General features: G+C 33.6%; 1 protein-coding gene across 5 annotated transcripts in view; it reads left to right on the forward strand.

Moving 5' to 3' along the window:
• Positions 1-9,156, forward strand: part of LOC122712429 (cysteine-rich venom protein-like) — a 116,032-nt gene that overhangs the window by 16,013 nt on the left and 90,863 nt on the right. The window contains exons 1-2 of one of the 5 annotated variants that reach the window (XM_043932115.1): positions 2,693-3,094; positions 3,398-4,465. The exons of 3 other annotated variants lie outside the window; for them this stretch is intronic. The gene's annotated coding sequence lies outside the window, so the exon portion shown is untranslated. Of the gene's footprint in view, positions 1-2,692; positions 4,466-9,156 lie in introns of those variants that run through there. One more of the 5 variants, XM_043932114.1, reaches the window with a different exon arrangement.

Genomic DNA, 9,156 nt, shown 5'->3' on the forward strand with positions numbered 1-9,156 from the left:
TTAACAATAACATAAATCTATCTTAATAAGCGTCGTATTTTCTCTCAAATAATTGAAAATAATTGTCCTCGTAGCAAAACTTTTTCCTTACATCATAACACAATACTCAAAAATACGTCATATAGGACAGTATAATAAACGAACCTTGATCCACACGCATCGTTTTCGTTTGCAAAAATCGTTGTGTCAAACATTTCAATTAACAATAACTTAATAACATAAATCTATCTTATCTAATCAGTCATATTTTCTCTCAAATAACTGAAAATAATTATCCTCGTAGCAAAACTTTTTCCTTACATTGTCACGCAATATTTAAAAATACGCCTGAATCGTATCGAATGACATAATAAACGAATCTATATGCATCGTTTTCGTTTGCAAAAATCATTGCGTCAAACATTTCAATTAACAATAACTTAATAACATAAATAGATCCTAATTTATATGTGTCATTTTTGCTCACAAAAGAGCAAAGATAATTCGTAGCAAAACTTTCTTTTGCTATCGTCACACAATACTCAAAAATACGCCTGAATCGTATCGAATGACATAATAAACGAATCCATATGCATCGTTTTCGTTTGCAAAAATCATTGCGTCAAACATTTCAATTCAACAATAACATAAATCTATCTTAATAAGCGTCGTATTTTCTCTCAAATAATTGAAAATAATTATCCTCGTAGCAAAACTTTTTCCTTACATCATAACACAATACTCAAAAATACGTCATATAGAACAATATAATAAACGAACCCTGATCCATATGCAATCTTTTTCGTTTGCAAAAATCGTTGTGTCAAACATTTCAATTAACAATAATTTAATAACATAAATCTATCTTATCTAATCAGTCATATTTTCTCTCAAATAATTGAAAATAATTGTCCTCGTAGCAAAACTTTTTCCTTACATCATAACACAATACTCAAAAATACGTCATATAGGACAGTATAATAAACGAACCTTGATCCACATGCATCGTTTTCGTTTGCAAAAATCGTTGTGTCAAACATTTCAATTAACAATAACTTAATAACATAAATCTACCTTATCTAATCATATTATCGTCATATTTTCTCTCAAATAATTGAAAATAATTATCCTCGTAGCAAAACTTTTTCCTTACATTGTCACGCAATACTCAAAAATACGCTTGAATCGTATCGAATGACATAATAAACGAATCTATATGCATCGTTTTCGTTTGCAAAAATCATTGCGTCAAACATTTCAATTAACAATAACATAAATCTATCTTAATAAGCGTCGTATTTTCTCTCAAATAATTGAAAATAATTGTCCTCGTAGCAAAACTTTTTCCTTACATCGTCACGCAATACTCAAAAATACGCCTGAATCGTATCAAATGACATATAATAATATAAATATTTCAATTAACAATAACTTAACAATATAAATAGATCCTAATTTATATGTGTCATTTTTGCTCACAAAAGAGCAAAGATAATTCGTATCAAAACTTTTTTCTCCTATCGTCACTCAAAAATACGCCTGAATCGTATCGAATGACATATGCATCGTTTTCGTTTGCAAAAATCATTGCGTCAAACATTTCAATTCAACAATAACATAAATCTATCTTAATAAGCGTCGTATTTTCTCTCAAATAATTGAAAATAATTGTCCTCGTAGCAAAACTTTTTCCTTACATCGTCACGCAATACTCAAAAATACGCCTGAATCGTATCGAATGACATATAATAATATACCTGAATAATACCGGAATAAACCTGATCAATATGCATCATTTTTGTTTGCAAAAATCGTTGTGTCAAACATTTCAATTAACAATAACTTAATAACATAATTCTATCTTATCTAATCAGCGTCATATTTTCTCTCAAATAATTAAAAATAATTATCCTCGTAGCAAAACTTTTTCCTTACATCATAACACAATACTCAAAAATACGTCATATAAGACAGTATAATAAACGAACCTTGATCCACATGCATCGTTTTCGTTTGCAAAAATCGTTGCGTCAAACATTTCAATTAACAATAACATAAATCTATCTTAATAAGCGTCGTATTTTCTCTCAAATAACTGAAAATAATTGTCCTCGTAGCAAAACTTTTTCCTTACATTGTCACGCAATATTTAAAAATACGCTTGAATCGTATCGAATGACATAATAAACGAATCTATATGCATCGTTTTCGTTTGCAAAAATCATTGCGTCAAACATTTCAATTCAACAATAACATAAATCTATCTTAATAAGCGTCGTATTTTCTCTCAAATAATTGAAAATAATTATCCTCGTAGCAAAACTTTTTCCTTACACGCAATACTGAAAAATACGCCGTGAATCGTATGGGACGGGATGATAGGATAAACGTGGATCCTGATCCACGCGCACAGTTTGCAAGAGAGCGAGGATAAGAGACCAAGTTAATTCTAACGTTACGCTGCATTACGAGCGCCGTATCGGATAGCATAAACGGATCCCGATCCAGTGTGGATCGTCTTGGCGCGCTTGCGAAGGGGTCGTGGCCCAAGTTTTTGCCCCCGAGGGTCGGCCGAGTTTGCGCCAGTCGGTCTCGCGCCGCCGCCGCCGCCGCCGCCGCCGCCGCCGACGACGACAACCGCTCCGCTCCGCTTCCAGCCACCTCGCGCGCGATCCTCGCCAGTCTCGCTCGTCCGCTCGTGCCACGCTCACCTCGCCGGCCGCTATGTCCGCCTCCAACTCGCGCCACCGCGTCGCTTGACGATCCATTCTCCCTCCCCCCTCTCCCCCCTCTCCACTCCTCCCCCTTCTGCTCTCTCTCGATCCGAATCGCGCTGTTGGATCTTGGATCGCGTGCTCCCGTACGCGTGTCTCGTAAATCGCGAGTGTGTGAACGTTAAAGGGGATACGAAGCAGTGTGGGGGGATAAGAGTGAAATTGAACGGAAGGGAAGGATGATCTGAGGTGAGAGACGTGGGCCTGTTGTGGGAAGGATTTTTCGTGTGGTTCGAGGATCATTTTTTTCGATCATCGAAGATCGAAGGAGGATCGGCGAGAGGATCGTGGGATTTCGAAAAATTGGAAATTCGTGAATTTTGTGTGGATGTGGGTCGAGGGTAAGAATATTATTGTTAAGTACGTAGAATAGAATATGTTTCGAAAAAATTCCAATGGATTTTTAAAAAAATTGGACACGTAGGAGGAGTGAGAATAGTCGCCGAGGATCGTAAGATCGCAAGAAAAATTTCGAATGGTGAATTTTCACAGATATCTAAGGAGAGGAGAAATATTATTGCGAGGATAACGTTTGAAAAAATTTCAAAATTGATTTTAAAAGATTCAATCGAAGAATAAGAATAATACCGTTGTCGTAGGATCGTAAGATCGTAAGAAAAATTTCGAATAACGTAACGTTTCAGAGATCTGATCGAGGGGTAAGAAGAATATTATCTCGCCAGGAATCGTAAAATATTTCGAAATATTCCAATTGTGGATCTTAGAAATTCAATCGAAGGACAAGGATATCGTTGCCGAGGATCGTAAGATTTCGAAGATTTCGATCCAACTCCAAATATATATATATATAAAAGAAAAAGACATCATTGCGGAGGATAATGAAATTTCCAAAAAATGTTAATCCTCGTTTTTTTAAAGAATCTCATTGTGAAGGAATCGTAAGCTCGATCTTTCTCAAAGATTGGACGGGGAATAGAATAATAAAATTCTAGATCTGAAGAAATTTATAAGAGGATTGCAACGTATAACGCTGTTTGGCAGAATTATCACGACAGGGTTAACAGCATCTCCAGGCTTTAGGGGTTCGAGAGATTGGGAGATCCGAAGTGGACGGTGAGGTTTAACGGGGGCGATCGTACCGGCCCCGTTAGTCGTAAATCTCCTTTCGTGTCTTGCCTCCATTCCCGTAAACGCCAAAACCTCTAACTAACTTTGAGATAAGTGGAAGAATAATCAACCGTGAATAATCATCTGTTTACCATCGAACACGTGGGGATCAGCGATGAAAAAGTGTTTTGCCCGATTTTAACGTTCGTCCGTATAATATAACAAATAACAACGAATTCTAAGAAATTCTAAGCGATCGATTTCGAGGAACGCGTGGATAAACGACATAAGAACAAACAGTGCGGAATTTGTGCGGATATAATTTTACGGTGGCAGAGTGAGACGAGACGATGAAAGGACGGATGGTTGGTGGTACGTCGTAGCAAGGTCGATGAAGATACGAGCTGGCCATACGGAAACTGGTCAAGGAGGTGTATTGACGGTTGGATTATTGACAAGAGGAGAGGAGCTGTTCGAGTTGGATACAAGAAGTGGAAAATGGAAAACGTGCCGATGAAACGTTCAGATTGGAAGGGTTGACGCGACGAGGATAAATCGGAATCGCGACGATTTGATTAATCGTTCGATAACACGTTCCGCGTGATTCTCAGCGATCCTGTCACTGATTTTCGAAGTTTGATCTGGTGAGTTACTTACCTTTTCTTTTTTTTTTTCAAAGAAAATGCGTCGATCTTTCTACTTAAATCCCCCGAGAAATTTCGTATAATTTGAACGACGGATTTAATATTGAGAGTCGATAAATGTTTTTATCGATTGAATAAATATCGAAGAAATCGATATTTCAAACGTAGAATAATAAAGTTGGTAAATGACGAATCTTTAAATTTCTGACAGATTTGTTATATACGACGATCGAATTAATATTATTCGAGAGTAAATATGTTTTTATCGGAAGTAAATATTGGATAAATTAATATTTGCGATTTGAAATAGATAATTATAGATATTTTGGAGATAGAGTTTTCGTAGTAATTGTTTTAATATCACTTTGCGATACGATTAGATTTGGAATTAGATTTAATGTAGGAAAGTGAAATTTGAAGATCTCTATCTGTTAAATTAACCTGTTATTTATTTTAACGAAGATTCGCTTCCCGGAATTGTGCGAAATAGGTCATCAGTATCCAAGTACGCTAATCAATAATAAAACGAGCTATATTATTTTCCACGAATAATACCCATATATTAATAAATTATTCAAATATAGACGAACAAAAGAAAGGTAAAAAAAAAAAAAAAGAAAATAAAGAAGAACGAGCTTCATATTTTTGATCCGAAATGATTTCAATCCACGAGCGAAAATTTACATTTTTATTACACGAAACACACATTTATAACGGTAGATCATTTACGAAACATATACATTACGATTCGTAATTTCCAATTTATCAAAATATGATACACGCGAGTCTCTGACCTCGGCAAATATTTTCATCGATATTTCGTCCAATTTTGTAATTTTCATTTGTTATTATTCTTTTGGTATTTTTTTCCCCTCTCTCTCTCTCTCTCTCTTTCGAAACAAGCATATAAACTTGGCGTTGAAATTCGTGCTTCATGGAACGTGTTTTGTTCACGTGCAGTGATTGATAAAATAACTGGACAAACGCGTTTCGACTTGGTTACGTATATAACATGGACGTTCGCAAACTGCTGTAAATATTTGCCTGGAAAATTAACCGAACAAAATTCCTCGTTTGTTTCCTCTTCCCATGTTACTATATGGATAAATTTTTATCCATTAGAAAGAAACGTCCTTATGAATCGAACGAGCTTGAATTTCTGCTTGGAAAAAAAACGAGAAAATTATTCTTAAATTTCAAATATGAGAAAAAAGAATAGAAATTTATATAAAAAAATCACTCTTCCTTCGATTAATCTAACGAGCAAAAATTAAATCTGAAATGGAAGATGAAATATCAAAGGTAAAAAAAAAAAAAAAAAAAGAATAATAAAAATGAACACGAGAGAAAAATTTAATTTTTGCGAAATTTAATTTTTTTGAATTTCATTGAATTTCACGATTTGAATTTCGTAACGGTAATTAGATACAGATTAATTAATTTAAGGGATTGTCAGGTATAACGGGACAAAGAAAGAATTTTCTTCTTACAACGCGAAGGAAGTTTCTTATTCGTCGCGTGATAAGAAAGAAAAAGATGTCACAGCAATTCTTACAGTTAGTTGAGCTCCCAAGGATGGGAGTGGAGCAGGTCGAAAAAAGTTGGGGAATTGAGTTATCTTCATATTTCCTCTTCTTATCGTCAAATCTAACGTGTCCTTTTACCGGCGAATACTTAAACTTTTTTAATCCTTATTAAATTTTATACCTTATAATCTTTTATATCGATCGAAAAAATTTAACATTTTTATCGGTAGAAAATTTTTTTAATTAAAACTTGAATCTTATATCCAGAATTCTCCTAAATTTTTTTTTTATTCGGACAATCGTTATCTCGATCGCGTAAAAAGAAAATAAATTCCGATTCAAATTATATTCCATACTCATATTAGATTACTTTATTCTCCTTCGATCAAAATTCTTTAAATTTTGGATTTTACATACTTTGAATATTTATATAATAATCCAAATACCATGTACACCAGGTATATATAACTTTTTTCTCAAGTTTAAAATTTTATTTTTATCTTCAAAGAGTTAAATGTTAGAATTTCGTTTTTTTTTTTTTTTTTTTAATTTTAACAAAACGTAGTAACGATTTCCCTAAATTTTCATGGCATAATTGTCTCGGCCATCGACGTCAAAAATAAAAAAAAAAAAAAAAAGAAAAAAATAACCCAATAATGTCAACTCCAAGTTACATTCTGTCAAAGACAAGCTCGTAAATTTGTTCCAAATACCGTTGTACCATGACACGTACGTTACATATCTATATACAATTCTATATATCGCAACGCAACGATTCGGTTAAGCTATCTTCGATTCGGGTCAAATGTAAAAGCTCCTATTACGATTCACCAGTTAACCGCGAGTCTATGACCTGCATCTCGAGTTCGGATCGGCCAGGCCTCCCTGCAACTTTGCGTCCGTATTTTACATTTATGCGCAAGATAAGTCCACCCTATGTATTCGATTTATCGTACACCTCACCTGTATCGACTTTTCCGCACCACTTTCCATTCTTCCCTTCCGCCCGCGAATTTCCTCAAAGTATTATAATCACATCACGTGGAGCAGATAGAATTTTAAAGGAAATCATCTAAATGATTCGTATATAATTCTCGAAAAGATTAAATTTTCAAGTTTGCAATTTTTTTTGAAAAGGTTTTCAAAATTTCAAATTTTAAATTTCGTAAGATCGCTTTGAAGATCGTTCGCCAACGTTCGAATCACATTTATTGTTAAGGTTAGTTCAGGTTAGGTTATTATAAATTTTCAACATTTATTTCGATTACACGGAAATGTGATAAAGTTATGATCTATCGTGGTCACGAGTTAATGAAGTCGTCAAAAAAATATCGCGAATACTCCACAAGAGAGATTTTCGATATCTATCTCGATCTATTTCGATAACGATAAAACCCGTCGAAATGAATTGATTTATAAAAATACACGATTTATGAGAAAAAAAGAAAAAAAAAACAATAGAATCGCAGTTTAGTTGTAAAAACGAATATTTGACGAAATTTTAGAAAACATCTCGTTGAAAATGAGATTCTTCATCGCATTTCAAATTGTCCGATCAAACATAACCTCAAAATCACGGGAAAATTAACGAACGGTGTCCCGTCAGAATTGCGATCGCGCGTTGCAATCTCCAAATGGAGAGTCAAAAATACAGAGCACTGTTGATAGATCCGTGTACAAAACGAATGGAATAACCAATAGCTTTTCAACAATGACGCGTTATTTGGATCGGTAATATTGGAGCGGACGCGGTTCGTTTCGAGTGCGCCCCATCCAACGTTTCATTTACGATATAATGCTGAATTTGGTGGAGTATCGTTACGGTTTTAAACGTTTTCAGGGATTTTCGCGGGAACCTTTGTTTCTCGATTCGAGTGAACTCGCTACCAAGTTTTTCAAGCGGAGTTGGAGGGTGCTTTTCTGCCATGGTCGTACGAATTTTCTTTTTTTTTTATTTTTCTTTCTCTTTTCCCCTTTGTTTTGTCGATCGAGATACGATTGTTCGATGATACGAGCGAGGGGAGAATGGAAATGCTCGATTGTTCGTTACGCGGAATAACATTTTTCTGTTTCTTTGTAACGGAGGAAATGTAAGAAAGTCTTTTTTACGAAACACTTTCGAGGAATAATTTTTATAAAAAAATTTTTTTTCATTTTGTCAATAGTTTTTCGAGGCAATTCATGGCAATTTAGAATTATACGATATTACAATGTTATTATTGAAAATTAAAAATTTTCAATATTGGAATAGGATGATACAAGGGAGAAAAGAGTAGATTTGGATTTATTTCTTATTTTAGAATGTGAGATTGTTTCTTATTTTAAATATTCATAAAAAAATTCGTATAAAAGTTCTTCCTCTGAATTTTATTCCTGTCTATTATTTTTCGATAAATTTTATTCAATGTTGGCAAAGAAATAAAGCAAAGATCACATCTGTGTATCTACTAAATGTATTTCGACGTCACGTTAAGCGATAACGATTTTATTATCGTTTAAAAATAACGAATAAATGAAATAATAACGGTATAAAAAGAATTTTAATCGTACAATGGATACGCGTAAAGCGACGAAAAACATTTTCGAAAAAATTCAATTTTCGTATATACATATATATATATATATATAGATATTTGAACCGTGAGTTAGCCCAATGATGCTCCTTTTGTCAGAATTTCACGCTGTCAACGGAATCCAATTAAATATCGGATCTGCCTTTTGCGTTAATGGATTTATACAGGGAAGAAAAACCACATTTATCGATGAAAAAAAAAAAAAAAAAAAAAAAAATATATTTTAATTCAATTTTTTCCCAAAAAACAAAACAGCAAATCTTTTTCCTTTTTTTTTTTTTTTTTTTAACAATTTAAAATAACATAACACTTTTATAATTCGATCAAGAAAATTTTCCCTCTTTTTTCATTTTTTTCACTCTTCACGTTATCGCATTTTATACAAATCGCGCAAAAANATAACATAACACTTTTATAATTCGATCAAGAGAATTTTCCCTCTTTTTTCATTTTTTTCACTCTTCACGTTATCGCATTTTATACAAATCGCGCAAAAATTATCGAAAATTATTCGTTCGCATCGAATTCGAACGTAAAAAGCTTTAATACCATTATATGAAAAAAAAAAGAGCAAAAAAAAAGGGAAGAGAGA

Source organism: Apis laboriosa, unplaced genomic scaffold (assembly GCF_014066325.1).
Source record: "Apis laboriosa isolate Shangri-la unplaced genomic scaffold, ASM1406632v1 scaffold1_cov151, whole genome shotgun sequence".
NCBI classification, from domain to species: domain Eukaryota; kingdom Metazoa; phylum Arthropoda; class Insecta; order Hymenoptera; family Apidae; genus Apis; species Apis laboriosa.